Source organism: Poromitra crassiceps (assembly GCF_964638095.1).
Source record: "Poromitra crassiceps genome assembly, chromosome: 6".
Lineage (NCBI taxonomy): Eukaryota > Metazoa > Chordata > Actinopteri > Beryciformes > Melamphaidae > Poromitra > Poromitra crassiceps.
This window is the reverse complement of record NC_139627.1, coordinates 10936106-10953994: the sequence shown is the minus strand read 5'-3', so window position 1 is coordinate 10953994 and position 17889 is coordinate 10936106. Positions and strand designations below refer to the sequence as shown.

Genomic DNA, 17889 nt, shown 5'->3' with positions numbered 1-17889 from the left:
TCACATGTGATCACATCACGGTGTGGTCATTTTCGCACCGGGGAATAAACACGTGACAACACCGGTGTTACCGGTAACATCGTATAAATATATAATATCATATAAAATATTAAAATAATATTAAAAAATGTATAATAATCCTCAGTTGTCCTCACGGTCCAGTCAGTCAGCTCCTCTCCGCTGCTGTGTTAGCTTGGACGCTCACAGTCACAACACTGGCTGCCTCACAATACTTGGCTGCATCCAACTCGAGACAACTTTTCAGACCCTCCTGGAGACAATCTTTCTCAGAAGAGACTAACGTTAGCGACACATCTGGAGACTTTTTCTGACATGGGATTAACATTACCAGCAAGCAGCAGTAAGCAGGCAATGACGATAGCTGGGTAACTCCCGCTAGCATCGATGCTAAGTTAGCAAAGTACTGGGTGAGCGCAGCTGAAGCACATGGCTAATTAATATGGTTGTTAACGTCCATATTAATTAGCCATGTGCTTCAGCTGCGATTCGCTCGCCCCATGATGAGACTAGCTACAGCATAACTCCAGCTCTTCTTCTGCCTTTACAAAACAAACACAATCTCAACACTGCAGCACGGCTCTGTTTAGCCAGCTATAGTTTGTCACAGTGCAGCCACGCTGCAGCCCAGAGGGAGCGCTTGTAATTTACCCCGGTGCTGAAACTAGCACGAGCGGGCGGAGTTTTTTCTTTCTTTCTTCCTCCATAAAAATGGTCTTCCCGGTGGGCATGTTATGTAATCGGTGTATGCCCCACCACCGTGTAACACCGGTAACACAGACTACCGCAGCAAGCCTACTTGAGATTTGACACTTGACACTTGACGAAAAGACTTGACTTGGGTTCTGGTGACTTGGGACTTGACTTTGACTTGTGCTTGTGCTTTGATGACTTGAAAAGGTTTCTAAAGTCTTGACTTGAGATCTTGTGTTTGTGTAAATGACAGATGGAAACTAAGTGATCAGATTTATTCCCGCAGACGACTGAATTTTAATTCTGTTTTCTGAATTTGTATGGAATGATTGAATTGATTGAAGTTAACACCATACCATACTACATTGAAAAGTCCAAGATATTTTGTTTTCTTTCAAATATGAATTTGATACTCAGAGGACTCCTGAATTGTTCCGACTTGACTTGCTGTTCTACATTTAGACTTGAGACGTAACATTAATGACTTGGACTTGACTTGGTCATCTAAATTTAGACGTGGAACTTGACCCGAGTTTTGTGCCTCAAGACTTCTGCATTGAACAGCGTTGATTTGGTCACAGCTCTGGTGTCAATCTAAATTATTCAAATACAAACAACAACAACAAAGTGCCATTTCCCACCCCGAGTCAAACCAAAGTAAGCAAACTGTAGGTGTGTTCACCTCTTCAACCCCTCACCAAACTGTAGATGTGTTCACCTCTTCAACTCCTCACCAAACTGTAGGTGTGTTCACCTCTTCAACTCCTCACCAAACTGTAGGTGTGTTCACCTCTTCAACCCCTCACCAAACTGTAGATGTGTTCACCTCTTCAACTCCTCACCAAACTGTAGGTGTGTTCACCTCTTCAACCCCTCACCAAACTGTAGATGTGTTCACCTCTTCAACTCCTCACCAAACTGTAGATGTGTTCACCTCTTCAACCCCTCACCAAACTGTAGGTGTGTTCACCTCTTCAACTCCTCACCAAACTGTAGGTGTGTTCACCTCTTCAACTCCTCACCAAACTGTAGGTGTGTTCACCTCTTCAACCCCTCACCAAACTGTAGGTGTGTTCACCTCTTCAACTCCTCACCAAACTGTAGGTGTGTTCACCTCTTCAACTCCTCACCAAACTGTAGGTGTGTTCACCTCTTCAACCCCTCACCAAACTGTAGATGTGTTCACCTCTTCAACTCCTCACCAAACTGTAGGTGTGTTCACCTCTTCAACTCCTCACCAAACTGTAGATGTGTTCACCTCTTCAACTCCTCACCAAACTGTAGGTGTGTTCACCTCTTCAACTCCTCACCAAACTGTAGATGTGTTCACCTCTTCAACTCCTCACCAAACTGTAGGTGTGTTCACCTCTTCAACCACTCACCAAACTGTAGGTGTGTTCACCTCTTCAACTCCTCACCAAACTGTAGATGTGTTCACCTCTTCAACTCCTCACCAAACTGTAGGTGTGTTCACCTCTTCAACCCCTCACCAAACTGTAGATGTGTTCACCTCTTCAACTCCTCACCAAACTGTAGGTGTGTTCACCTCTTCAACCCCTCACCAAACTGTAGGTGTGTTCACCTCTTCAACCCCTCACCAAACTGTAGGTGTGATCAGCTCTTCAACCCCTCACCAAACTGTAGGTGTGTTCACCTCTTCAACCCCTCACCAAACTGTAGGTGTGTTCACCTCTTCAACCCCTCACCAAACTGTAGGTGTGTTCACCTCTTCAACCCCTCACCAAACTGTAGGTGTGTTCACCTCTTCAACTCCTCACCAAACTGTAGGTGTGTTCACCTCTTCAACTCCTCACCAAACTGTAGGTGTGTTCACCTCTTCAACTCCTCACCAAACTGTAGGTGTGTTCACCTCTTCAACCCCTCACCAAACTGTAGGTGTGTTCACCTCTTCAACCCCTCACCAAACTGTAGGTGTGTTCACCTCTTCAACCCCTCACCAAACTGTAGGTGTGTTCACCTCTTCAACCCCTCACCAAACTGTAGGTGTGTTCACCTCTTCAACCCCTCACCAAACTGTAGGTGTGTTCACCTCTTCAACTCCTCACCAAACTGTAGGTGTGTTCACCTCTTCAACCCCTCACCAAACTGTAGGTGTGTTCACCTCTTCAACCCCTCACCAAACTGTAGGTGTGTTCACCTCTTCAACCCCTCACCAAACTGTAGGTGTGTTCACCTCTTCAACCCCTCACCAAACTGTAGGTGTGTTCACCTCTTCAACCCCTCACCAAACTGTAGGTGTGTTCACCTCTTCAACCCCTCACCAAACTGTAGGTGTGTTCACCTCTTCAACCCCTCACCAAACTGTAGGTGTGTTCACCTCTTCAACCCCTCACCAAACTGTAGGTGTGTTCACCTCTTCAACCCCTCACCAAACTGTAGGTGTGTTCACCTCTTCAACCCCTCACCAAACTGTAGGTGTGTTCACCTCTTCAACTCCTCACCAAACTGTAGGTGTGTTCACCTCTTCAACTCCTCACCAAACTGTAGGTGTGTTCACCTCTTCAACCCCTCACCAAACTGTAGGTGTGTTCACCTCTTCAACCCCTCACCAAACTGTAGGTGTGTTCACCTCTTCAACTCCTCACCAAACTGTAGGTGTGTTCACCTCTTCAACTCCTCACCAAACTGTAGGTGTGTTCACCTCTTCAACCCCTCACCAAACTGTAGGTGTGATCAGCTCTTCAACCCCTCGCCGGATGCGCCGAGGAGTGTGCCGCGGTCTGCGAGCCTGCGTGCAGCTCCTCGAAAATGTGACTCGAGTCGACGCAGCTGACGCGAACAGCGCGAGTATAACATAATGTGAGAGAGTGAAAGCTAGTACAAAGTATATTATGCACCATTCTCTCCTTGGGCTAACTTCTAGTCATTAAAATCCTAGTGAAACCACAAAATGTTTCACATTTGCTGGGGACTCCCCTGTGACCTCGTCAAGCTGAGGTTAGAGTGTCTAGGACCAGCTGCCGCCTGGAGCTGGTCTGCCTAAAAAGAAGAATGTGCCCGACTCAGCCTGAGAACTAGTCAGTCTCCTACTCCCTATAGGGAGTAGAAGACTTGTCAACTAGTTCTCATGGTAGGAGTAGGAGACTTGTGAACTAGTCCTCGTGGTTAGGAGGAGGAGACTTGTGAACTGGTCCTCATGGTTAGGAGGAGACTTGTGAACTAGTCCTCATGGTTAGGAGGAGGAGACTTGTGAACTAGTCTCATGGTTAGGAGTAGGAGACTTGTGAACTAGTCCTCATGGTTAGGAGTAGGAGACTTGTGAACTAGTCCTCATGGTTAGGAGTAGGAGACTTGTGAACTAGTCCTCATGGTTAGGAGTAGGAGACTTCTGAACTAGTCCTCATGGTTAGGAGTAGGAGACTTGTGAACTAGTCCTTGTCCTGATGGTTAGGAGTAGGAGACTTGTGAACTAGTCCTTGTGGTAGGGAGTAGGAGACTTGTGAACTAGTCCTTGTCCTGATGGTTAGGAGTAGGAGACTTGTGAACTAGTCCTTGTGGTAGGGAGTAGGAGACCTGTGAACTAGTCCTTGTCCTGATGGTTAGGAGTAGGAGACTTGTGAACTAGTCCTTGTGGTAGGGAGTAGGAGACTTGTGAACTAGTCCTGATGGTTAGGAGTAGGAGACTTGTGAACTAGTCCTCATGGTTAGGAGGAGGAGACTTGTGAACTAGTCCTCATGGTTAGGAGTAGGAGACTTGTGAACTAGTCCTCATGGTTAGGAGTAGGAGACTTGTGAACTAGTCCTCGTGGTTAGGAGGAGGAGACTTGTGAACTAGTCCTCGTGGTTAGGAGGAGACTTGTGAACTAGTCCTCATGGTTAGGAGTAGGAGACTTGTGAACTAGTCCTCATGGTTAGGAGGAGGAGACTTGTGAACTAGTCCTCGTGGTTAGGAGTAGGAGACTTGTGAACTAGTCCTCATGGTTAGGAGGAGGAGACTTGTGAACTAGTCCTCATGGTTAGGAGTAGGAGACTTGTGAACTAGTCCTCGTGGTTAGGAGGAGGATACTTGTGTGGGTTTCTATTCACGTTGTGCCCTGGAGAGCCCCACCTACACATGGATGATTTACACCACTGAGTATCAGGGTAGCCAGATCTGATTGACAGTTTCCAGCCAAATCACAACATAAAACCAGCCCAATTCAATCAAAACAAGCCCAAACGTAACCTGGCCAGAAACCTGTTTCAAACTGTAGATCCTTTATATTTATACACACAATAGAAAACAGCACACAAATCTTCATATCTGCATAGTATAACCAAAGATAGATAAATAGGCTATCGCTACCTGCATAGTATAACCAAAGATAGATAAATAGGCTATCGCTAACCACAAAGAGTGCAGTCAGACAACCAAATATAGTACACACAGAAATGCACCTCTGGCATCATAGCGTACTGTAATCACAATAAAGTGACATGAATATATGTAATAATAATATGAAAATACTGACATGATATGTGACATGACATGTGACATGACATGTGACATGTGACATGACATGTGACATGACATGTGAGCCACACAAAAACACCCAAATCCAGCCTATTAAAAACCTGGCTGGAAGGAAGGCTCTCTTGCTCGCACACACACACACACAGCCAGCCTCGAAAAACGGATCATTTACATTGATCAGTAAATAAATGAATGTCACAAATAACGACATAAAAACATATGGCAACAAAGACGCCAAGAAGAAGACTGAACAAGAACCAAAATAGAAGCTTCAAAACCAGAGTCCACAAACCATCATGCGTGACGTCACACTCACTACGTCCATCTCTTTTTACAGTCTATGGTTTTGGACCATAAATGACAGCTTAATAGCTTAACAGCTTAATATATTGTTTCACAATATTTTCAAAACACCGCCAAATCTTGACAAGAGCAGCTCAAATTTCATCTACCAGCCTCTATACCAGGGGTGGGCAACTATTTTTCATGAGAAACCCAGATTGTTGCCGGAGGCCGAACAAATATTGTCATGCCGTAACCCAGGAACTTTGATGATAGAGAGGACCACAAAAAAATGTCCTCGCTACCAGAGGGCCAGATTTTGCTGAGGGTTGGGGGCCGAACGGCGCCAGCGTGAAAGATTTGGCGCATTTGAAGCCAGGTTTAGAGGAATAACTCATTTTAAATTAACAGTTGTGATGTCATTATTCAGTCTTAACCACCAATATTTGATCCTTTTCTCACTCACTCCTATGTCACCACCTGCTCTCCCTGCAGGGCTTGAAATTAACTTTTTTCACCACCTGCCAATATGGCTGCTAGATTTTAAATTTACCAGCCAATTCGAATTTCCACTAGCCAAAATGTTTTTCTTGAAATAAACCAGAATATGAGTGGGTTGATTTAAGCATACGTATCAGTGGCCCGGGATTCTCAAAGCCTGTGTTGAGGCCGGGTCACACAAACAAAAATGCACTCTTGAAGCTAAATGAATCCAAAACCAACAAGTTAATTATTTAAATTTATACTTCAACATTTCTTACACATGAGATTACTTTTAGCCTTTTAGTCATAAAGATTATTGAAAGATATTCCATATTCCAGACTGAAATGCTATAACAGAAGTGGAGTATTGGCCAGAATGACATGAACATTTGGACACTTATTCAGCGGGTATCTTGCATGTTAAGTTCAGGTGCATTGTACTTTTCTTTTTTTTTTGCAATTCCATCGCGGGCCACACAGGGGGCGTATTTTGCCCATGTGTGCCCTATACGGTATTTCCTCCGGCCCAACATAATCAAAAGTAGCCCAAATGAGAGGAAAACCGCCCGATCTGGCAACCGTGGTGTGGATGGCCCATCACAGAGAACAGGTTTTGGTGTCTGGCCCGGGGCGGCGCTATAGCAACAAGGGGCGTGTCGATAGTATTCAGACCTCCTTAAGAACCACAGAGCAGAACAGACAATAACATACCTGACCCACTGCAGAGAAACCTGAGAGCACAGAGGAGGTTTCTCTGTGTGTGTCTCTCTCTCTCTCTCTCTCTCTCTCTGCGTGTGTCTCTCTGTCTCTGTGTGTGTGTGTGTGTGTGTGTGTGTGTGTGTGTGTGTGTGTGTGTGTCTCTCTCCCTCTTTGTATCTCTCTATGTTGTCTCTCTCTCTCTCGGTTTCTCTCTAGCAGCTCTAGCAGAACGATGCACCAAAAACAGCTTGTTGAAAAGATTGGAAACTAGTCCAGTATTCTGCAGATATCTGCCTATATTTCTGTTTGCTTTCTAATACTTTCATAGCTTTGCATCAGTGAAAGCAGACCGACTCAAAGACAGAACCATCTATCTATTCACTTAAACTTCTTTCCATATTGTATTGTATAAACTACCCTCATTTCTATACTTCTTGTATATATTACTTACTTTTTTTGTGTCGTATTTAAAATGACCTACATTGCAACCAACCCAAACACATTGCTTCTATGTGCAAACTTGCTTGGCCAATAAAACTCATAAGCATTTTGTAAGCTTGGTGTAAGCTTGAGTTAAACAGAAAAATGACTTGACAAAAAAATCTAACGAAAAAATCAAAAAGAAATCTAAATCTAAAAGAAAGTATTTTGTAAATTAAATATCGTCTGCCATGCAAATGTAAAAGTCAAATGAAAAGCATCTGCTGGAAGGGAGTGAAAGTGGCGTGGTAGTCACGTCACGCTGTGTCAGTTATACATGTTTAATAAGAAGATGATTGAGATGAGATAAGACGCTGTCCCGTCTGCCTGCTGCCTGTAACCTGAGCCTGTAGCAACCTAGCAGGCCCTGGCAGCACGGCTGATGTTGAGCGCTCCATCAGCTCCTTTGTAAATGCAACACCTGGGCTACTGCTTGTGGTGACCACTGACCTAGGCAGTTTGAAAACGCCAAAATAAACCCGACATGCCCCAGTACACAGAAAGACTGAACAGTAGGTGCGTCAACCAGGGTCTGCCAGGGCTATATGCGATATGACTTCAAATCAATATTACAATTATTTCAAACTTTCACTTCGATTACGATGAATGAACGATGATTTACTTTATTGCACTTGTTTTTTACACTTTGACACTTGGCGTAGTTCTCTGACGAGGTCTGTACTGTAAACTGTTTGTCTTTGTCTTCCCTGACTTTTATTATGCTGCCAAGTGTGTGTGTGTGTGTGTGTGTGTGTGTGTGTGTGTGTGTGTGTGTGTGCAAAATAAATCAGCATTGTTTTTCGGTGACGTTCTCCTGTAATAAAAAATAAGAGCTACCAAAAGAGTTTAATTGAACTTTTTTAATGACACCTTTTCCCGATCAGTCCCAGGTAGAGAAGGCAGAGGAGAGAGGTAAGCCCGAGGAGAGAGGTAAGCCCGAGGAGAGAGGTAAGCCCGAGGAGAGAGGTAAGGCCGAGGAGAGAGGTAAGGCAGAGGAGAGAGGTAAGGCAGAGGAGAGAGGTAAGGCAGAGGAGAGAGGTAAGGCAGAGGAGAGAGGTAAGGCCGAGGAGAGAGGTAAGGCAGAGGAGAGAGGTAAGGCCGAGGAGAGAGGTAAGGCAGAGGAGAGAGGTAAGGCAGAGGAGAGAGGTAAGGCAGAGGAGAGAGGTAAGGCCGAGGAGAGAGGTAAGGCAGAGGAGAGAGGTAAGGCCGAGGAGAGAGGTAAGGCAGAGGAGAGAGGTAAGGCCGAGGAGAGAGGTAAGGCAGAGGAGAGAGGTAAGGCAGAGGAGAGAGGTAAGGCAGAGGAGAGAGGTAAGGCCGAGGAGAGAGGTAAGGCAGAGGAGAGAGGTAAGGCTGAGGAGAGAGGTAAGGCAGAGGAGAGAGGTAAGGCAGAGGAGAGAGGTAAGGCCGAGGAGAGAGGTAAGGCAGAGGAGAGAGGTAAGGCCGAGGAGAGAGGTAAGGCAGAGGAGAGAGGTAAGGCCGAGGAGAGAGGTAAGGCAGAGGAGAGAGGTAAGGCAGAGGAGAGAGGTAAGGCCGAGGAGAGAGGTAAGGCAGAGGAGAGAGGTAAGGCAGAGGAGAGAGGTAAGGCAGAGGAGAGAGGTAAGGCCGAGGAGAGAGGTAAGGCCGAGGAGAGAGGTAAGGCAGAGGAGAGAGGTAAGCCAGAGGAGAGAGGTAAGGCAGAGGAGAGAGGTAAGGCAGAGGAGAGAGGTAAGGCAGAGGAGAGAGGTAAGGCCGAGGAGAGAGGTAAGGCAGAGGAGAGAGGTAAGGCAGAGGAGAGAGGTAAGGCAGAGGAGAGAGGTAAGGCCGAGGAGAGAGGTAAGGCAGAGGAGAGAGGTAAGCCCGAGGAGAGAGGTAAACCCGAGGAGAGGGGGGAATGTGAGGTATTTCTCCAGGAGATGAGTTCTCAGGTTGTGACGGAGCAGGACAGGGGGCGCTTGTCCCGTGCTGGCCAGGTGGGGGAGGGGAGGAGGGGTCAGATCTGATCACAGGGCTTTAGAGCAGGCTCAGTTAGACCAACAGAGGGTGGGGTTTCTCAGACACCTGAGGAAAAGCCGTTTAAGCCGGAGCCTCTGATATGATCAGGGGAACAAAGGGAGACCCGCGTGCCTGTTTACGGTGCGCTCTCACCTGATACCAACACTGACAACAAACATCTTGAAGAAGCGCCTCAAGTTCCCGTGACCCACTAAATCTTCCTGTAAATAAATGTCCATTCTGCTCCTCTCTCTCTTCCGACGCAACAGTTTATTTGTTTATTTGTTGAAATGGATCCCCTGTGATCCGGCCTATATTATCCAGTTCATGAAAGTTTGATATTTGGCATTCCCGCCTTGTTTGGAATCAGCAGAAGAGGAGCCTGGGCGTTAGCATGAGGACTGATAGCCACCATAGCCCTTCACACAGAGGTCTGCCAGGTTGATTCTATCTGAAAGGGTTAACCTGGGTTAGCCCAGTTGGTGTAGTCGAGTTTAAATATGCTTTGGTTAGGGCTGCACGATAAATCGTATCTTCATCGTCATCGTCCGTGTTGGGCAAGTTACTCAGGAAATGTAATTAGTTACCGATTATTGATTATTCCTTAAAAACTAATAGAATTACTTTACTGATTACTTGGTCTCAAAAGTAATTAGTTATGTCACTAGTTACTCTCTCCACCGCAACCCAGCTTCGGTTGAGCGTTGCTTCGGCGTCCTGTGTGAACGGGGGCTTAGGGTTGTCAAAAGTATCGATAGTATCGAAAGTATCAATACTGAAAATTTGAATTGGATACAATACTCATTTGCAACAGTTTCAATACCAGTAGTGCTTTCTTTAAGTGAAAAATCTGAGTTTCCCCTCCCTATCATTGGTGGGTATCTGTTGCTTCAACAAGCTAAACGTGTTCTGATAGGCTGATGGCTAGAGCAGGGCTAATCTGCTGTCTAAATTCAAAGTTTGATCAGGCCTAGATTATGGAGAAGTGTGCGTCTGTCCGTCCATCTGTCTAAATTGATTTTTATGCTTCTTGATGTGTCATCATCCCGCCTTCCCGTGGTATCGAAAATTGTATCGAGTATCGATATTTTCCTGGCTATCGGTATCAAAGTAGAAATTCTAGTATCGTGACATCCCTATTAGTAAAATGTAATAGAATTACTTTTTAGGAAATTGGAATCCCTACATTACTAGTTAATGGGAAAGTAATAAAATTACAGTAATGCGTTATTTTACTTTACTGGCAAACACTGGTCATCGTGATATGAATGAACATGAGCAATGTTCTGTCTTGTGTTGTAAATCCAGCGCACATCTTTCCCTTTGCAGCGGTGCGCTCAGGCTCCGCCCCTCTGCCAAAGCCCAAACACACTGTGTAGTTTCAGCTCCGCCCCTCTGCCAAGGCCCAAACACGCTGTGTGAAGTTCCAGCTCCGCCCCCTCTGCCAAAGCCCAAACACACTGTGAGTAGTTTCAGCTCCGCCCCTCTGCCAAAGCCCAAACACACTGTGTGCAGTTTCAGCTCCGCCCCCTCTGCCAAAGCCCAAACACACTGTGAGTAGTTTCAGCTCCGCCCCCTCTGCCAAAGCCCAAACACGCTGAGTAGTTTCAGCTCCGCCCCCTCTGCCAAAGCCCAAAGACACTGTGTGTAGTTTCAGCTCCGCCCCTCTGCCAAAGCCCAAACACACTGTGTGCAGTTTCAGCTCCGCCCCTTCTGCCAAAGCCCAAACACACTGTGAGTAGTTTCAGCTCCGCCCCCTCTGCCAAAGCCCAAACACACTGTGTGTAGTTTCAGCTCCACCCCCTCTGCCAAAGCCCAAACACGCTGTGTAGTTTCAGCTCCGCCCCTCTGCCAAAGCCCAAACACACTGAGTAGTTTCAGCTCCGCCCCCTCTGCCAAAGCCCAAACACACTGTGAGTAGTTTCAGCTCCACCCCTCTGCCAAAGCCCAAACACACTGTGAGTAGTTTCAGCTCCGCCCCTCTGCCAAAGCCCAAACACACGGAGTAGTTTCAGCTCTGCCCCCTCTGCCAAAGCCCAAACACACTGTGAGTAGTTTCAGCTCCAGTCGCTAACAGAGAGACATGCATGTTTGGGGTCTATGTTAGCTGCATTAAAGCAGAAAGACATAGGAACTGTATAGCTAATATGCATGTTCAATATTTGTTTATTTATCGCAAGTCATATCGTCATCGCAATGCTGAACAATGTTATCGCACATGGCAGATTTTCCTGACCTCATATCGTGCAGGCTTATGGCCTGACTGACTAGACTAGACAATGATCTAACAGTCTGTTGGAGTGAGTCCCCAGAGAAACCAGCAACAAGTAAAGAGCAGAGGGCAGAGCAAGGTACTAACACTGCCAGGGTTAGGGGTTCAATTCCATGTGTAGCTCAATGTTTTTTTCATTTGGATTTCAATTTCGGTTCAGTTTTAGTTTTTTCGAATCTGTCTGTATGTAACTATTATGGAATAGAGAGGCAAAGTGACCGCCGCCTACTTCCTGCTTCAGCACTGTACCAGAGATTTTCATCCGCCATTTATTTTCCCACACACATTTCGTAAAATGCGTATACAAATAGTTTTACTGGTTCAAACCAAACGGTACAGATATATTTAGAAACAGGAGAGATGGATCTTTTTTCTATGTTTTTTTTTTAAGTTTTGGTCTGAGTGAAATGTTCTATGGTCTCTCCCGATTATAGCGTTAGCTGAACCGTTTGGTTCGACGAAGTACAACTATTTTATGAGCATTTTACGAAAATGTCTATGGGAAAATAAAATGGCGGATGAAAATCTCTGGTACAGTGCTGAAGCAGGAAGTGACGTTCCACTTTGCCTCTTTATATAAACAGAAAATCTGAAATTCTATGTCAAATGTACTTCCATTTATCTGTTCATTTTGAAATAGTATAATAGCCCTGTTTCACATGGCCATGAATCAGACTTTGGTTTGACTCCCCCACTCCGTCCGCCTTCATGTAGTCAAATCAGATTCCGCTGCTGATTTGCATTCCAGAGTCACACTGAGTGGAGGAGTGTCGCCACCTGAGAGTGGCGCATAATCCAGTCGTGGGGGAGAAAGTTATCTGGCAACCAAAAAAACCCCAAACAAACAAAAAGATATCAGATGCAGGTGATGGCTATGGACATGGGAAACTATAGAAAGTAGGTGAATTTTTGAATCCAGCAATCTTTTGTGGTTGGTAATGGTGACTGGAAACCCGCTGCATGCAAAATAATAAGACAAAATCCTACTGCATGTTCATATAGAGCTACTGTCAGGGAAGGAAATCAACCAGCCACTTTCACTATAGAGAGTATTCAACGGTTGTAAGACACGCCCACCGCCGCCATATTGTTGACATTTCCACAGCGCGGGGGTCAAAAGTGACTGACAGCCTGCAGCAGCAGAGGAGGACCCCAGCATGGACGCTAGCCACCATTACTAGCCTATAGAGAGGCAAAGTGACCGCCTACTTCCTGCTTCAGCACTGTACCAGAGATTTTCATCCGCCATTTATTTTCCCATACACATTTCGTAAAATGCGTATAAAAATAGTTTTACTGGTTCAAACCAAACCGTACAGACATATTTAGAAACAGGAGAGATCGCATAACATTTCACTGGGATCAAAACGTTAAAAAAAAAATGCGGGTTTAAAGAACATATTTTTTCTAAGTTTTGGTCAGAGTGAAATGTTCTATGGTCTCTCCCGATTATAGCGTTAGCTGAACCGTTTGTTTCGACGAAGTCAAACTATTTTTATAAGCATTTGCAATAATGAATGATCTTTACTCATGGTAGCCAAGTCAGTTTTTTTATAGGGGGCCACACCTCCGACCAAACTCAATTTTTCATCATATATTCTCTTTGACGAAGCCATAACTGTTGCTATACGCTCAGCTAAATTAGCCGGCCAGACTGCTTTACATCTGTGGTTTGTCAACAATATGTCATAAATAAACAATCAACAACAAATAGACTTTCAGAATACACTCACACCTCCAAATGACGGTCACCAAAGTGACTGGAAAATCAATTAGCTTAATCTATTAATCTATCGATTTTTGTTTCAATTAATCCATTGATCATTCAGTCTATAATTGTTTTTGTCAATAACGACAATAATGACAAATACCGATGACCGATACCAGATACAAAAGTGATTCTGACCAGCAGTAAAAAAAAAAAAAAAAAAAAAGTCTTCATTTTATAATGCGATAACAGAGAAAAGCAGCAAATCTTAAGGATGAAGCTGCAACCAGAAAAGGTATTTTTTGTACTTGAGAAATGACGGTCGATCAACTAATTGATTCATCATTGATCATTCCAGCTGTAGCTGTGACGCTAGCTACATAGAGAAAACAAACTACTTACTGTAAAAAGCATCGTACAAAGTGTAATATTAAGAAATAAACGTGCAAAAAAGGACTTAAGGGAGAAGACATTTTGGAAAGAAGTCTGCCATACAATAATACTGATGGCTCAAACATACTGAAAACCAATCACTTTCAACAAAGACAGCAAGATCACGACAACCAACCCCAGACAGACAGCTGGGATAAGGAACGTTCCCGCCTCGCCCCATCCGTGTGGAAAACATTTACAAGATGTTGGAAGCTCCGCGCACGCCACCATGACCACCACTCAACTTCCAAACCATCTGCCTCGCAGGTCTCAATTCAAAGTCTGAGTCACTGCCTGGTTTCAAGGTTCAAGGCATTTCCACAAGGAACTAACATTTCCAGTGGCAACGTCATTGCCATGGGCCCCGGTGCAAATATTTGCTCTGGGCCCTACCTGACAATTATATTGTTATATTATTATACATTATTCCTCCTCTCTTGCTCTAGCTCCATATATGGTCAATGATGTCACCAGAACCTCACAGGAGACACCGCTGAAGACACGTTGGAAAGAGAACGCGTTCGTATTTTCCCATACGATGACGCCAATCCACTGAATCCAGTAAACTCAACTTAAAGCTAATAGCATTTAGCTTTAGCACTTATTAGAAACTGTAAGTACGTTACGTCTCCCCAAAGCGAGACTCGCTCTTCATGGGCCCTTGACAGCTCTGGGCCCCGGTGCACCGCACCTTACGCCAGTAAATATTTCCATAAGCAACTAACATTTCCATAGTCAAAGCCAAAGGAGTCCACCTGGCTTGGCTTGCAAAATCTGAGAGTTTGATCTTGACTAAAGCTGGTCTGACTCTTTGATACAACAATATCATAATCATAGGCTAACTAAACTAAATGAACAATACCTACAGTTTATATACACTTTAACAAGGTGTTGAACTTGTGTGGTTCTTTAGTAAGCATCATTATATTATTGCCAAGTGAATGTTTCTACTCTCTACTGACTGACTGCCCAGTGAGTCCATGTTGGAGCTGAATGTTCTCCTCTATCTCCTCCAGTAGAGTACCGCAGGGATGACGTCTTTTTGTAGTCGGAAGGCGGACGTCTGGGACTTCCTGGATCGTACGGGGGGAAGTCAATGGGTTTTAGAATGTGGATTTCACTTAACTGCATAACATAAGGTCTGTGGTTAAAAACAGTTTATGGGAGTGGTAGTTTGGCTTCAGCAGGATAATCTTCACGAACATGAATCACTTTTATGACTTTTGAAGCGTTTTCTAAAAATTAATTTCAAAAGTCATAAAACCAAGTGATTCACATTCGTGAAGATTATCCTGCTGAACCCAAACTACCCACTGCCATAAACTTGTGTTAACCACAGACCTTATGTTATGCATTTAAGTGAAATCCCCATTGTAAAACCCCATTGACTTTTCCCGGTAAGATCCAGGAAGGCCGGGACTTCCGCCTTCCGACTACAGAATTACGTCATCCCTGCGGTACTCTATTTAGTTCTGTTTCTCCACATTAAGACTACATTTCCCATCAGCCCCGGGGCTTCCAGCAGATTTCCCTGCAGATCCAGCAGGTGGAGAAACAGTGGGGGATACAGAGGAGAGACTGGAGGCTGACAGGCAGTCAGACACTGCTTTGTTTAAATGACACACAGCAGCTTTAAGAGACATTCACGTCCCAGCACATTCCAAGAGAGATCTGAACTCATTTTAAAAAAAGGAGACAAATCACCAACATCATCGGGGGTTCGAGTCCCACTGGGCCATCCACTGTCAACATTTAGACACTTTGAGCACACAATGTTTCCATGCAGAGCACACTGCACCCGGTCTGGCAGTCCAGGATTGATGGTCTCATCCCACCAATTTGAAGGAGGAATTGAGGGAATACATAGCAACTTCCCGGCGTTCCCTGAGAAGCAGCTACAGAGAAAAATGTGATATCATTCATTCACGACTACCGGCATTAACGCAAAATTGTAGTTGGGTTTTTAGATGTCACTTCTGTTCAAATGGTAGATGTCTTGTTTTACTTTTATTCATACTTTTGCCTAAATTTCACCTGAAACACTGACACAGCAGCAATGGACACAATGCTGATGTGGTCTCGCTGGGCAACCCCCCTTCCACACACACACACTTTAAAGTTCCACTGGGAGGGTGTGTGTGTGTGTGTGTGTGTGTGTGTGTGTGTGTGTGTGTGTGTGTGTGTGTGTGTGTGTGTGTGTGTGTGTGTGTGTGTGTGTGTGTGTGTGTGTGTGGGAGAGAGAATTCCAGAGTTGTGTTGTAGTAATCCCTCCAACATTCCTAGTCTTATAGAGACAGTGTGTCTGTGCTACTCAATAGTGACTTCATCATACTTTCATATATCATCATACATTTTTATGTCCTACGGTATTCTTCTATTTTCATATGGACTTTTTTAATGTGTCTATAGTAGCCTACTTGATAGTGAGTTTATACTTTATATCTACTAGACCTAGGGCCTTCCACTGTGTATTCCAGTGACTTAGCGACTTTAACCTGTATGGCATTTCTTTTATAGCCTATATCTCCAATGGTATTAAACGTTCCCTACTGACTTGCTGTCATGTTTGTATAGCCTATCCCTCTGTAACAGCTCATGCCTATCCTAATAAAGTCTAGCATAATGAGGGGATATGTATGTATGTATATATATATATATATATATATATATATATATATATATATATATATATATATATATATATATATACACACACACAACTCAGAGAGCAATTGTGAATCAAATAAAACCGACATTGACAATTAGGTAGCCTACACAAGAATGAAAGGAAGACAAATAGTAAAATGGGAGAACAGATCCACTGAGGGCTAAATTAGGCCTGCCTGTAACACACAACTTTTGTAAGCTCATATTCAGCCCAAACTGTTTAAATCATGTATGAAAGTACAAACAGACACGGGCCCGTCATGGGTTTCAGTCTGGAGGAAGGTGAATTCAACAGCAGCCAGCAGGTAAAGGCGTTGATCCGTGCATCTTGGTAGCCTACTCTAGGCCTATTTAAAGACGAATTACAGCCCACAAACTAAAACGCAAACCACACAAACACACACACACATGTTATATCAACTTACCCGTGTCCTGTGAAGAATACTCAAGGTGTGGGTTTTCCTTTGAAGTGCGTGTTGTGTCCAGGCGTGTATTCACCGCACCATGTTGTCCTCCTCGCAGCAAACAGTGTGGCGTCTTCCTGCGGCTCCCCTCCCCTCACCTGCCGAACCTGAAGCCGACAGACCGGTCTGACAGGTAGGCTAACAGCTAGCCTAGGCGAACTCCACAGGGACTTAAACAGGCGGACAGGACAGAAAGCGTGCTGGTGCTCTCTCTCTCTCTCTACAGGCGAAGGGTGCGGAAGTGTGCGCTGTCTCTCATGGTGCCGCTGCTCAGACAAGACAGACGAGCTGGAGCTGGGAAGGTTCTGGTCACGTGATGGCCAGGTAAAGGTGTGTAATTGAATTCCTAATTAAGTCACGTGACGTGACCGTTTGTGAAGGCAGCGGCCGCGCCCATGCTGCGACTTTACAAAAAAGAGGGGGGGAGGCCAAAGGGCTGTTTTGCATAACATCCTATTATAGCCAAAATAGTTTTTAATAGCCTGGCCCAGGGCCGCTGCTGGCCATTTGGGTGCCCTAAGCGTAATTGTTTTGTGGTGCCCCCCGCAAAACTTTCAATAACTGTCAAATGAAAGACTGCATAATCATTCATTATGAACGATACTAGTGTATCTCACATTACATTACATGTGGCAAACAAACAACTGTTAGAATTACTGTACATGTCAGCAAACAAGCGATTGTTAAACTGTACATGCAAGCAGGGGCAGACTGGGATCATAATTCAGGCCGGGCATTAGATACCAAGCAGGCCAGGCCGATACGGGCCGACGTGCATGCACGCAAAAAATTTGGGCTGTTTGAAGCCCAATTTGGGCCGTTTGAAGCCAGATTTGGGCCGTTTGAAGCCCGATTTGGGTCGTTTGAAGCCAGATTTGGGCCAGTTGAAGCCAGATTTGGGCCGGTTGAAGCCAGATTTGGGCCGTTTGAAGCCCGATTTGGGCCGTTTGAAGCCCAATTTGGGCCGAGTCCAATTTTACAATGAGATGCACCCACTTTAACCCTGAATAAAGTAATAAAACCACTAGTAAACCAATAGGCGGCGCCTGGCCTGCTGTTCAGTGAGTGGCCTCACTGAGGGCACAAAAAAAAAAAAAAAAAAAAAAAATTGGTGCCCTCAGTCACATGATGCCCTACGCAGTCTGCGTACTCTGCGTAATGGGGTGCGGCGGGCCTGGCCTGGCCCTATAGCCTATTTGTTTGGACTCTGTATTGAAGAATTTGATTTTAAAAAAAAAAGTGCAAT

The 17889-nt window shown here is 44.9% G+C and overlaps 1 protein-coding gene across 1 annotated transcript in view; it reads right to left on the bottom strand.

The window, feature by feature from the left end:
• atp8b1 (ATPase phospholipid transporting 8B1) overlaps positions 1–16735 on the bottom strand; it is a 104317-nt gene extending 87582 nt beyond the window's left edge. The window contains exon 1 of the mRNA XM_083639137.1: positions 16605–16735. The gene's annotated coding sequence lies outside the window, so the exon portion shown is untranslated. The remainder of the gene's footprint in view (positions 1–16604) is intronic.
• Between the last annotated feature and the right edge of the window lie 1154 nt (positions 16736–17889).